Source organism: Pristiophorus japonicus, chromosome 2 (assembly GCF_044704955.1).
Source record: "Pristiophorus japonicus isolate sPriJap1 chromosome 2, sPriJap1.hap1, whole genome shotgun sequence".
In the NCBI taxonomy this organism is placed as follows: domain Eukaryota; kingdom Metazoa; phylum Chordata; class Chondrichthyes; family Pristiophoridae; genus Pristiophorus; species Pristiophorus japonicus.
Window position 1 is genome coordinate 43,255,291 of NC_091978.1, and position 14,678 is coordinate 43,269,968.

The following is a 14,678-nucleotide window of genomic DNA, read 5'->3' on the forward strand; positions in this document are numbered from 1 at the left end:
TCAGCCATGAACTCATTGAATGGCGGTGCAGGCTAGAAGGGCCGAATGGCCTACTCCTGCACCTATTTTCTATGTTTCTATGTTTGTCTAGGGCCGCGCGTAGATCTTGATAACTGAGGGGGGGCAGTGCTGTGCGACGAGGACAGGCTGGTGGAGGACCTTTGTTTTACTTATGTTTTATCATGTAAAGCTAACAGCTTACTTCTGGTGAAAATGACCACATACCCCTATCAGTTTTGATGTTTCCACAGCAGGTCAATCTTATTATGGCACAGCTTACCTTGCTGACTTCTGGAGTCCGAAGTTGCCCCTTTTCTTAAGGCCTCTTAACACCCAAAATTGGGGGCCACGCTGTGGAGTGCAGTGGCTGCCGACTTTTCATGTAATGGCTGCCATTATCAAAATTCCGTTCCTGCAGTATCCCGGCGGTGACCCGCTCTCCCCCTAGTGCTCCGCTGCTGCAGATCCGTGCTCAGTGTGTCATCACAATGTGCACTGCCGCTCTGCCCCCTCCCCCCACACCGACAGCAAAATTCCACAGTGAAAATCTTCCTCCTGCCTGCCGCTGTCAAACTTGCTTTTTCCGACGGTGCAGTGAGGCTGTGGCTGTCTGCAATGGCTGCTCGGCTGCCATTAAAGGGGAGGACGCACTGCCGGTGCTGCCATATTTCTTTTTGTTGGCCCGACAAATATAGCCCCGGGTTTGGGCGGGAAGCTAACCCTTCCTGGTGGCCCAGTGGACCGAACTTTAGAAATCGCACAGGCTCTCCCCTTTCAGTGAAGGGGAGAGCCGTGGTAACATGGTGCTGTGATGAAGTCGCTGATGACCGACAGCGACGACTACTCCGCAGCACCCCGACTTCTGCGCCTCGTGTACTCACTGCCACACTTCCGCCCCCATTATGAGCGACTTCTGGTCCGCCTGGAAAAAAAAAAGCCAAAGAGCCCAATTTCGCTCAAGAGGCCAGCTCAAGCACCATGGCGGTAAAAAACAGTAAAAAATGGGCGGAGGACAATTCCGGCCCCCTGCTCTTTACCCCTGGCTTTGTGATCAATAGGAATACAAGGCAGTGAGTGAAAGTCAGCAGCACACGTACATCAACATGAAGGATGTAGATCGTCAGTTGCGCTGCAAACAAAAACTCAACTGGAGGAATGGCATACTTCGAAGTTTGAAATATAGAATCATACAAGAAGTTTTACTGTATCAGACCTTCAAACACTAAAGTGAAGACCCCCCTCCCCCACGGCACTGTGACTCCTTTATAAAGGGATTTCATTTGGATTGCTGTAATTGCACAAATACACACAGGGCTCAATTTCTCCCAGTGATTTGCGCCGTTTTTTTGGTCTAAATTTAAAAATCCAAGTTTTCCCAAAGATTGTGCGCCAGCGTAACTCAGTTTAGTTACGATTTTTTTAGGTTCGTTTTTTTTTGCGTCATACGGGCGTAACCTGATGTCTGCGCCAGTTTTTCATATTCATGCTATGCAAGTTTGGCCAACTTACGTTTCTCTGAGGACGGCCTCTGTGACCACTCCCAAAAAACCTTCTGGGCATTTAAGAAAAATTGGTGCAGAAAGACGCCATGGTTTTCATGCAAAGTTTTGGAGGGAGTCAAGAACACATTAAATATGCATCAAGCAGCTTCATTTTTTCCAACTGATAACGCAGAAAATGGAATATTCATGCAATTCTTCAATTTTGGATTTAAAAAAAAGTACCACACCACCACCGAACGTCTCCAAACCCAGCTCGAGGGTCGGAGTGTCGGCTGGCAGAATTGGTCATTCGCCTGGACACAGGGGCTCGGCTTCAAAAGGGTGTGGAAGCCGAATTGAAAGATGAGAACCTTTACACTATGCAGCAAGCAGCAACAAATGAAGCGTGGGGACGGGAATGGGGGTGTCCCGATCGAAGCAAGCCTATTGCGCATGCACGCACCTGGGTGTGGTCCATAATAGGGCGTTGACCGTGGGGAGAGAGAGAACAAAGAAGCTCGTCCTGCCTGCTGTTTTGGGCTTCTTGCAAAGGTACAATTTAATCATTGCAAAGGGGCAACACTGACAATGCCACACCTCATGCAAGCCTTCTGCATGACGGTGCTGCAGAGACGACAATTGATTCAATGTCATCGTATGAGGAATCTCAGAGCATGGAGGATGATGGGCAGGAGGTCTTACTCACACCGGGTATATCGAGACAGACGTTTATACCTGCACCCGAATGATGCAGACTGTCAGAAGGCTGCGTTTCCACAAAGAAGTCTGTGTTAGTAAAAGCAGACCTACAACCTCGAAGCGTCAGGAGTCAACTGAAGTGAAGTTACAGCTGCCTTTCATTCTATGCATCTGGATCGTTCCAAGCCACAACTCGGGATGTGTGCACCATTTCTCAACATATAACACATATCTTCATTCGGCAGGTGACTGCTACACTATATGCGCGGAGGAATGACTAATAAAGTTCCCCATGACTGCCCAGACAATGCGTGAAAGGGCTGTGGGCTTCTCCAGGATTGCTGGCTTCCCAAAGGTACATAGCTGCATTGATTGTACCCACATCACCTTGCGAGCACCTTGAGGATTCAGAGATGTACAGGAACAGAAAAGGCTTCCACTCCGTGAATGTGCAGTTCGTGTGTGATGCCATGCAACACATCATGTCAGAGATACCGTGGGAGCACCCATGATGTGTTCATCCTACGTGAGAGCGCTATATTTGCCATTTTTCAGCAGCAGCCAGAAGGGCAGAGCTGGCTGCTCGGAGACAAATGGTACGGCCTCGCCACCTGGCTCATGACACCTTTACGCGTAACTCGGATGGAAGCTGAGCAGAAATACAACATATCACTTATTCCGACACGCAGCATAATAAGAGAGGACCATGAGTATCTTGAAACAACATTTCTGATGCCTGGACCATTCCGGAGGCTACTTCCAATACGCCCCTGAGATTGTCAATCAGTTCACTGTTGTGTGTTGTATGCTGCATAACTTAGCCATCATGAGGCAGCAGCAGCTGGTAGTCAAAGACCCACCTGAGGTGAGAATGGCTGATGATGAGGTAGATGCAGATGACGAGAAGGAGGAGGAGGAGGCGAGGAAACCATGCAACTACCTGAACCCGGAGCACGATAGCAGAGGGCAGGCCGTTGTGCCCCTTTAGCGATTGCTCGAGCCTTGCGCCAGCAGCTCATCAGTGAACGCTTTGCTGCCTGAAGTCTCAGTGGCAACTATTCAAAATGCTACTGTTTGGACCTGTTCCGTAATGTTGTGTTGTGTTCATGGAACAAATAATGGAAATTATTCAGTTTTAATTTAAAATATATTTTATTCAAAAGTTTAACACTTGTTTGTACTTAACTTTGATAAGAATATTTTTTATTTTTTATTAAACATGAAAGTTTTCAGTTAAGATCACTTACAAACTTTTAAACTTGTAAATTTACATAACTTACAAAAAACTTTTAATTTGAGAACAGTTACAACAGTAACAGCAGCAGCAAAGAAAGGCTGCACCCATCTCTCTCTGCCTTATTCGAAGACCGCTTGCTGCGCTTGGCCTTGTTGACTCCACCCCTGCCCGCAGACAGTGGCACAGCATTTCTCAGGTTGGTACCAAGCTTATTCTTTTGAATATCTCAGGTAATGCACATTTTTTGATGACGGGGGTGCGGGGGAAGACAGGCGGTAATGTGAAAGGCCTGGCCTGGGCCTCTTCAGAGGCTGGTCTGGGGATTGGAGTGGCAGTTGATTCTGTCAATGGCCACGGGGTCTGGGAGTGTTCCCTTATTGCAGCAGCTAACTCAGACATTCCCTCCCCTATGTGCCGTGACAGTGTCTCAACTACCTGCAACATTCCCTGCCACATATGCACCGACGTTGCATCAGTTGCTTGAGACATTCCCTTCCTCATGCTCCTGGACAGCGTTCCCATTTCTCACGAGTGCTGTTACTTCTCCCGACAGTCCCGATATCTCATCACCCACCCACTGATGACATCCAGGAGTGATCGTGTAAGCTCAATGCTCTCCACCCTCATTGGTTAGATTATGCACCTCACGAAAGCGCCGTCAAGCTCTCCTTCCCCTCCTCACCCTGGGTGTGGCTTGCTGCACCCCATTAGGACCCGAAGCCTCGGACCAAGGGGCCCTGGGTGTGGCTTGCTGCACCCCATTGGGACCCGAAGCCTCGGACCAAGGGGCCCTGGGTGTGGCTTGCTGCATCCCACTGGGACCCGCAGCCTCGGACTGTCCCAACAACACTCGTACCACTCAGGAAAGGGGTTGACACCTCAATGGGTGGCACCTGCACCTCCTCCAGAGTGAGTACAACAGTGTGGCTTCATCTATCACCTCCCCCTCATGCTCTTGGTCTGAAAGGTGGGATTGGATGATGTTCTCTTGAGGCTCGTCCGCGTCTGAATCTTCGACATTGTCAGGGTTGGCCTCAAGTTAATCGACAAATCGTTAGCAGCAGAGGAGGGGGCAGGGTGGGTGGCATGAGTAGACTCACATAGCGTAGGCAGCAGGCTGCTTTGACCACGATGAATGATAGCACATTGCATCAACCGAAGCATAGCTGACGGAGACATCCGGAAGCATGGCTAGCCCACGCAGTACTTAACATTTAGCAAAGCCAGAAATTTGCAGGACTTGCCCTCTCCCTCGAGTGTGGGCTCAGCTTGTGCAGTGGTTGCTTTTCTCCAGGCAGAACCCATCAAAGCAGCAATCCTGTCTTCCAAGTGTGTCAGTGGGTGCAGATTTACCGGGCCTCCTCCTGTTCGAGTTCTTTCCCTTTTGTTGTGTGCCACCTTCCTCTGCAAAGATGAAAATATAACTTTTTAGAGAGGGTGGCTTTCTGCTGAGTGGGATATTTACAGATGGTCACATTTACAATTGCAATTCCAGTGAATAGATCAAAATATTACTTCCACTAACTACTTGACCAAGGTCCTGCCACTTCTTTTTGCACTGTTCGAGACCTCAGGGTGGTCACCATTGCACAGTACTCTTCTGCAAGTTGGTTCCAGTGTTTCTTCATTTCTTTTGGTGAAACTTTTGTGCGAGCTCTGCTGGTGTCCAGCTCATGCCATCTGCCCTCAGAGTAACCAGTGGCTTTCATCCTGTAAGAAATTATTGGTCCGTGAGCTACGTTGCATCTTGTATTGCAGCTCCATTTTTTTCAATGAGAGTTAAAGTTCTCACACATCTGGCTCTTTATAAATGGCTGAATGCAGACTGGGAGATGTGCTGGGCATGCGCGCCTATAGAATCATGTCAAAAACGTCCTTTTTTCCCCTCGCGCATGCGCAGAAGGGGGTTGGAGGCGGGGGCGGGCATCATTTATTCGGCGCAGGCATTAGGCTCCACCCTCCCGAAGCTAAAGGACAGGCTGTACTGCTCCAATTTCAAATAATAGAACGAGGAAACTTGGTACTTTTTTTTTTGAGTAGTCGAGGCAAAAAAAAACGGGCGTAACTCGGGCAATATGCCAAAAAACAGCATTGGGGATAATTGAGCCCAAAAAGTCAACAAAGCAAACACTGTGCCAATGGGCAGCAATGCAATAAAGAACCTGCTTATTTATTAAAGGTTCACGGCGTTCCTTTCAGGGAGTTTTTGGACAGGCTGAATTCCTGGAATATTCTATACAGAAAAATTTGCTTTTGAGCGGTCATGTCTAAAAAAAAAATGGTATTGGAAGAAAAGCCGACACCCAAAATGTTAAGACTGACCGACTGAGTATTTCTAGCAAGTTGTTTCAGATTTCCAGCATTTGCAGTTTTTGTTTCATGTACAAAATGTTCTGCATTTTGGGATTTATTTTTGTTTAATTTACAAGGAACCCCGATCGACAAGAACAACTGCATTGCAATGAGGAGATGTCATCAACCTGAAATGTTTACTCCGTTTTTCTCTCCACAGATGCTGCCTAACCTGCTGTTTTTTATTTGAAGAAAAATTGCATGATGACTTGAGGATATCCCAAAGTGCTTTACACTTCAAAAGTACTCCGTTGGCTGCAGTCACTTTTGTAATATAATAAACGCGGCATCTAGTTTGCACACAGAAAGTTCCCACGAAGAGCAATGTGATAATATCCAGAATTCATTTTTACATAAGAACAGAAGAATTAGGAACAGGAGTAGGCCATCTAGCCTCTCGAGCCTGCTCCGCCATTCAACAAGATCATGGCTGATCTGGCCATGGACTCAGCTCCACTTACCTGCCCGCTCCCCAGAACCCTTAATTCCCTTATTGGTTAAAAATCTATCTATCTGTGATTTGAATAGGTTCAATGAGCTAGCCTCAACTGCTTCCTTGGGCAGAGAATTCCACAGATTCACAACCCTCTGGGAGAAGAAATTCCGTCTCAACTCAGTTTTAAATAGGCTCCCCTGTATTTTGAGGCGATGCCCCCTAGTTCTAGTCTCCTCGACCAGTGGAAACAATCTCTCTGCCTCTATCTTGTCTATCCCTTTCATTATTTTAAATGTTTCTATAAGATCACCCCTCATCCTTCTGAACTCCAACGAGTAAAGACCCAGTCTATTCAATCTATCATCATAAGGTAACCCACTCATCTCCAGAATCAGCCTAGTGAATCGTCTCTGTACCCCCTCCAAAGCTAGTATATCCTGCCTGAGGTAAGGTGACCAAAACTGCACGCAGTACTCCAGGTGCGGCCTCATCAATAACCTGCAGTTGCAGCAGGACCTCCCTGCTTTTGTACTCCATCCCTCTCGCAATGAAGGCCAACATTTCATTCGCCTTCCTGATTACCTGCTGCACCTGCAAACTAACTTTTTGGTATTCATGCACAAGAACCCCCAGGTCCCTCTGCACCGCAGCATGTTGTAATTTCTCCCCATTCAAATAATATTCCCTTTTACTGTTTTTTTTCCCCCCCAAGGTGGATGACCTCACATTTTTTGACATTGTATTCCATCTGCCAAACCTTACCCATTCGCTTAATCTATCCAAATCTCTTTGCAGCCTCTCTGTCCTCTACACAACCCGCTTTCCCACTAATCTTTGTGTCATCTGCAAATTTTGTTACACTACACTCTGTCCCCTCTTCCAGGTCATCTATGTATATTGTAAACAGTTGTGGTCCCAGCACCGATCCCTATGGCACACCACTAACCACTGATTTCCAACCCAAAAAGGACCCATTTATCCCGACTCTCTGCTTTCTGTTGGCCAGCCAATTCTCGATCCATGCTGATACATTTCCTCTGACTCCGCATACCTTTATCTTCTGCAGTAACCTTTTGTGTGGGACCTTATCGAATGCCTTTTGGAAATCTAAATACACCACATCCATCGGTACACCTCTACCCACCATGCTCGTTATATCCTCAAAGAATTCCAGTAAATTAGTTAAACATGATTTCCCCTTCATGAATCCATGTTGTGTCTGCTTGATTGCACTATTCCTATCTAGATGTCCCGCTATTTCTTCCTTAATGATAGCTTCAAGCATTTTCCCCCACTACAGATGTTAAACTAACCGGCCTATAGTTACCTGCCTTTTGTCTGCCCCCTTTTTAAAAAAAAAAACAGAGGCGTTACATTAGCTGCTTTCCAATCCGCTGGTACCTCCCCAGAGTCCAGAGAATTTTGATAGATTATAACGAATGCATCTGCTGTAACTTCCGCCATCTCTTTTAATACCCTGGGATGCATTTCATCAGGACCAGGGGACGTGTCTACCTTCAGTCCCATTAGCCTGTCCAGCACGAATCCCCTAGTGATAGTGATTATCTCAAGGTCCTCCCTGCCCACATTCCCGTGACCAGCAATTTTTGGCATGGTTTTTGTGTCTTCCACTGTGAAGACTGAAGCAAAATAATTGTTTAAGGTCTCAGCCATTTCCACATTTCCCATTATTAAATCCCCCTTCTCATCTTCTAAGGAACCAACATTTACTTTAGTCACTCTTTTCCGTTTTATATATCAGTAAAAGCTTTTACCATCTGTTTTTATGTTTTGCGCAAGTTTACTTTCATAATCTATCTTTCCTTTCTTTATTGTTTTCTTAGTCATTCTTTGCAGTCGTTTAAAATTTTCCCAATCTTCTAGTTTCCCACTAACCTTGGCTACTTATATGCATTGGTTTTTAATTTGATATTCTCCTTTATTTCCTTGGTTATCCACGGCTGGTTATCCCTTCTCTTACCGCCCTTCTTTTTCACTGGAATATATTTTTGTTGAGCACTTTGAAAAAGCTCCTTAAAAGTCCTCCACTGTTCCTCAATTGTGCCACCGTTTAGTCTGTTTCCAGTCTACTTTAGCCAACTCTGCCCTCATCCCACTGTAGTCCCCTTTGTTTAAGCATAGTACGCTCGTTTGAGACACTACTTCCTCACCCTCAATCTGTATTACAAATTCAACCATACTGTGATCACTCATTCCGAGAGGATCTTTTACGAGGAGATCGTTTATTATTCCTGTCTCATTACACAGGAGCTGATCGAAGATAGCTTGCTCCCTTGTAGGTTCTGTAACATACTGTTCTAAGAAACAATCCCGTCTGCATTCTATGAATTCTTCCTCGAGGCTACCCCATGCGATTTGATTTGACCAATCGATATCTAGGTTAAAATCCCCCATGATTACTGCCGTTCCTTTTTCACATGCCTCCATTATTTCCTTGATTATTGTCCGACCCACCGTGAAGTTATTATTTGGGGGCCTATAAACTACGTCCACCAGTGACTTTTTCCCCTTACGATCTCTAATCTCCACCCACAATGATTCTACATTTTGTTCATGAGAGCCAATATCGTCTCTCACAACTGCCCTGATATCATCCTTTATTAACAGAGCTACCCCACCTCCTTTCCCTTCTTGTCTATCTTTCCGAATTGTCAGATTCTCCTGTATGTTTAATTCCCAGTCTTAGCCACCCTGCAACCACGTTTCTGTAATGGCCACCAAATCATACCCATTTGTAATGATTTGTGCCGTCAACTCATTTACTTTGTCTCAAATGCCGCGTGCATTTAGGTAAAGTGTTTTAATACTAGTTTTTAAACCATGATTTTTAGTTTTGACCCCTCCTGCAGCCCCTTTATATTCATACATATTGTCCCTTCCTATCACCTTGTGGTTTACCCTTACCCCAGTGCTATTCTGCTCTGTTGCCTCCTGCCTTTTGCATTCTTTCTTGGGGTCCTGTTCATCTGAGCTCTCACCCACTCTAACTAGCTCAGAGCCCTCTCCTGGGTTCCGAATACTCCTTGCATTGAGGCACCGAGCTTTCAAGCTTGCCTTTTTATTACACTTTGACCCTTTAGAATTTTGCTGTACAGTGGCCCTTTTTGTTTTTTGCCTTGGGTTTCTCTGCCCTCCACTTTTACTCATCTCCTTTTGGTCTTTTGCTTCTCTCTCCATTTTGTTTCCCTCTGTCTCCCTGCATTGGTTCCCATCTCCCTGCCATATTAGTTTAATTCCTCCCCAACAGCACTAGCAAACACTCCCCCGAGGACATTGGTTCCGGTCCTGCCCAGGTGCAGACTGTCCGGTTTGTACTGGTCCCACCTCCCCCAGAACCGGTTCCAATGCCCCAGGAATTGAATCCCTCTCTGCTGCACCACTGCTCAAGCCACGTATTCATCTGAGCTATCCTGCGATTCCGACTTGGACTAGCACGTGGCACTGGTAGCAATCCCGAGATTACTATTTTTGAGGTCCTACGTTTTAATTTAGCTTTTAGCTCCTCGCTCCTTAAATTCGTCGTGTAGGACTTCATCCCTTTTTTTTAAAACCTATATCGTTGATGGAGAAGTTGAGGGACCTGGTCGGGTCCTTCGACTTGGTGGACGTCTGGCGAAATCTCCATCCCGACTCCAGCGCTTTTACTTGGGTGAGGCCTGGTGTAGGATGGTCCACAGTCGACCGCCTTTGTGTGTCTCGGGCGTATGTTTCCTGCGTCCTGGCGGCCTCCATGCGACCGGTGCCGTGTTCGGACCACCACCTGGTGTGGGCAGAGCTCGCTTCGCTCCGCGCGAGGACGGGGTCCGCGTACTGGCATTTCAACAACCAGCTGCTGGAGGACGTGCGGTTCCAGGACTCGTTCTGTCGTTTCTGGGCCGACTGGAGAAGGAAGCATGGGGGCTTCCCCCCCTTGAGGCTATGGTGGGACGTGGGCAAGGCTCACGTCCGCATCTTCTGTCAAGAGTACGCGAGGGGGTCGACCAAGAGGCGGGCGGCCAGGGTCGGGCGCCTAGAAAAAGAGGTGCTCGACCTGGAGTCCCGTCTCGGTCAAGTCGTCGAGGACCCGGCCCTGCGGATGGTGTACGAAGCGAAGGCGGCCACGCTGAAGGACCTGCAGCTCGTCGGGTCCCGAGGCACGTTCGTGAGGTCACGGATCCGATTCCTGCGGGATCTGGACCTCGCCTCCCCTTTCTTCTACTCGCTGGAAAAAAGAGAAAGTCCGTAAGCAGCTCTCGACACTGCTGGCCGATGACGGCTCTCTCGTCTCGGATCCGGAGGGAGTCAACAACAGGGCCTGTGAATATTACGGGGCTCTGTTCTCTCCGGAGCCGTCCAGCGAGGAAGCGCGTTGAGCTTTGTGGGAGGACCTGCCGAAAATCTGGAAGCTCCGCTAAGCGTGGCGGAGCTGACCGGCGCCATCAACCGGCTCTCGAGGGGAAAAGCCCCGGGGCTGGATGGGCTGACCGTGGAATTCCACAGGGCGTCCTGGGGTGCGACTACACGCGGGTCCTGGGGGAAAAGTCTGGCGACCAGGGAGATGCCCCTCTCTTGGCGCAGGGCAGTCATCATCCTGCTGCCTAAGAAGGGCGATCTCCGCCTCCTTAAGTACTGGCGCCCGGTCTCCCTCCTCAGCACGGACTACAAAATCTTCGCCAGGGCGATGTCTGCTCGTCTTGGCGCCGTGCTGGACCACATGATCCACCCCGACCAGTCCTGCACGGTCCCGGGCCGGACAATCCACGATAACATCCATCTGGTCCGGGACCTCATCCATCATTCCCAGGAGGCTGGTCTGTCGGTCGCCTTCCTATCTCTTGACCAAGAGAAGGCGTTTGACAGGGTGGATCACAACTATCTGTTCGAAACTCTGCGCGCTCTCTGGTTCAGGACGCATTTCGTCGCCCGGATCCGACTTTTGTACGCCGCCGCGGAGTGTCTGATTAAGGTCAACGGGTCCTTGATGCCGCCCCTTTGCTTTGGGAGAGGAGTGCGCCAGGGATACCCCATGTCCGGCCAGTTATATGCCATCTGCGTGGAGCCTTTCCTGCGCCTCCTGCGGACGAGGTTGACGGGACTGGCTCTGCAAGGGCCAGGCGTGGAGGTCATCCTCTCGGCTTACGCCGATGACGTGCTCCTCGCAGTAGAGGATCCCGCTGACCTGCGGAGGATGTGAGTGCCAGGAGATTTACTCGGCCGCATCCTCCGCCAGGATCAACTGGGATAAATGTTCCGGACTCCTGGTGGGTCAGTGGCGGGTGGACTCCCTGCTGGAGGAGCTCAGGCCTTTTGCCTGGAGCATGACCCATCTCCTCTATCTGGGAGTCTACCTTAGCCCCGACGAGGAAGCCTGGCTGGCAAACTGGCAGGAGCTAGAGGCCAAGGTCGCTGCTCGCCTAGGGCGCTGAACAGGACTGCTCCGAGTGCTGTCCTACAGGGGTCGAGCGCTAGTCATAAACCAACTGGTGGCCGCCATGTTGTGGTACCGGCTGGTCACTTTGACCCCTCCCCCTGCATTTGTCACCAAGATACAGAAGAAGCTGGTGGACTTCTTCTGTAACAACAGGAAGCACTGGGTCTCTGCCGCGGTCTTGAGTCTCCCGCTTGGGGAGGGCGGTCAGTCGTTGGTGTGCGTCAGCACCCAGCTCGCGACTTTCCGTCTTCAGACCCTGCAGAGATACCTTTACGTTGAGCCCCCTCCGAGGTGGCGTGCTCTGGCGATGTATTTCTTCCGCCAGCAGTACGGCCTCAACTACGACACGCAGCTCCTGTTTGTGAGCATGGGGGGCGTCAGGACCGCCTTCCAGGAGCTGCCTGTCTTTTACAACCAACTCACCAGGGTCTGGAGCAAAGTCTCCACCAAGCGCAGCTCTCCACCGGCTGGAGTGACGGCTGTCCTGCAGGAGCCGCTGCTCGGGAATCCATACCTCCACGACCGAGGTTTTAGGTGGCGGTCGGACGAGAGGGCTGTGGCTGGTGAGGTGACCAGGGTCAGGGACCTGCTCGATGGCGGAGGAGCGGGCTGGATGGCGCCAGACACGCTGGCGCGGCGCCTAAATTCGGCTGACGTCCGCCGCGCGGCCGATGCCATCGAGTCGCTAAAAACAGCTCTGGGCCCTGACTCCATTAGGTGCATCAAGGAGGCTCAAGCACGTGGGGAGATCCCGTCCGAACTGACCCCCGTCCGGACAGAATTCCTCATCGGCGCCAAACCCCGCAACCTCCCTCGGGAGCCGGCGCCTCACAACTTGAGCCGCCTCGGGGAAATCCCCTCCGTGCCTTTCAGTTCCGCGCGGAGGGGTTTCCTGTACGGACTGCTCCTGCACACTCAACTTTGCCATCCTCGCCTACCGTCCGGACACGCCATGGCGTACCATCTTGCCGTCCGGAGGAGGCGGGGGTCCCCGATAGAAGGCACTCTACGCGGGAGTCCTCCCACTATTTATCGGGGACTTGGCCTGGAGGGTGGTGCACGGAGCAGTGCCGTGCAATAAATTTTTAAGCCGGTTCACGGACTCCCAGGCCGCCTGCAATTTCTGCGGTCTGGAAGAGACCATGTTCCATGTTTTTATTGAATGCACGAGGTTGCAGCCCGTTTTATTATTTAAAGGGGCTGCTCCTGAAATTCTGGCTGCACTTCAGTCCCACACTCCTGATCTTTGGGCACCCTGTGCGGAGGGGAGCGGGTAGGTCCGAGGGCCTCCTCGTAGGACTGCTCCTGGGCACGGCCAAGGGTGCCATCAGCCGGTCCAGGCAGCGGGCGGTCGTTCTGCCTGACTGCCTGCCTCTCTTCCGTGCGTACATCCGCGCCAGGGTGTCCTTGGAGATGGAGCACGCGGTATACACCGGTGTACAGTTTTGGTCTCCTAACTTGAGGAAGGACATTCTTGCTGTTGAGGGAGTGCAGTGAAGATTCACCAGACTGATTCCCGAGATGGTGGGACTGACCTATCAAGAAAGACTGGATCAACTGGGCTTGTATTCACTGGAGTTCAGAAGAATGAGAGGGGACCTCATAGAAACATTTAAAATTCTGACGGGTTTAGACAGGTTAGATGCAGGAAGAATGTTCCCAATGTTGGGGAAGTCCAGAACCAGGGGTCACAATCTGAGGATAAGGGGTAAGCCATTTGGGACCGAGATGAGGAGAAACTTCTTCACCCAGAGAGTGGTGAACCTGTGGAATTCTCTTCAACAGAAAGTAGTTGAGGCCAATTCACTAAATATATTCAAAAGGGAGTTAGATGAAGTCCTTACTACTCGGGGGATCAAGGGGTATGGTGAGAAAGCAGGAAGTGGGTACTGAAGTTTCATGTTCAGCCATGAACTCATTGAATGGCGGTGCAGGCTAGAAGGGCTGAATGGCCTACTCCTGCACCTATTTTCTATGTTTCTATGAGAGGTGGGCACTGGAGGGAGTGGAGTGCATCATCACACCCGGCAACCAAATTTTAATTTGATTTTATGTTTTAAAGTTTAATTTGTTTTAATTGCCGGTGTTTTTAGTGTCCCCCTCCCCTTTTATAGGGGGCACTTGGAGAAATAAAAATATGATTTTAGTGCCCAACAAAGGGCCTTGAAACTGTTTGGTGTGTCCCCCAGATCGGGGGGACACGATTTAATGTTTTAGTTTCCTCCCAAAAAGAGTTCTGTGGACAAGCCCTCCAAGGTCCCTTTGTTCATCTGCACCCTTTCCTTATTTGCCCTCCCAAAGTGCTCTTCTCTGAATTGAATTCCATTTGCCACTGCTCTGCCCACCTGACCAGTAGATTGATGGGCTGCAGGAGGCCATGACTTTCCTCTTCATTATCAACCACACAACCAATTTTAGTGTCATCTGCAAACTTCTTAATCATACTCCCTATATTCAAATCTAAATCATTGATATATACCACAAAAAGCAAAGGACCCAGTACTGAACCCTGTGGAACCCCACGGGAAACATCCTTCCAGTCACAAAAACATCCATCAACCATTTACCTTTTGTTTCCTACCTCCAAGCCAATTTTGGATCCAACTTGCCACTTTGCCCTCGATCCCATGGGCTTTAACCTTAGGTGACCAGTCTACCATGTGGGGCCTTATCAAAAATAGGAGAAAAGATATGCGCTTACCTCTTGGTCGAACGCTCACCAGAGATCCCAGTCCTGACGCCTCCTCCTCTTGCACAACAGAGCGCATTCACGTTGGGATGCCCGCAGGAGTCACGTGGGCGAGCCCCAGGAGGGCAGAGAAAACGCTTCAAGGAAACCCTCAAAGCCTCCTTGAAAAAATGCAACATCCCCACCGACTCTTGAGAATCTCTGGCCCAATACCGCTCAAAGTAGAGGAGGAGCATCTGAGAAAGAACTTAACACTGAGTCCCTTCGCGGGGAGCATGCTGAAGCCAAGTACAAACAGCGGAAGGAGCGTACGACAAATCAAGCACCCCATCCACCCGTCCCTCCAACCACCA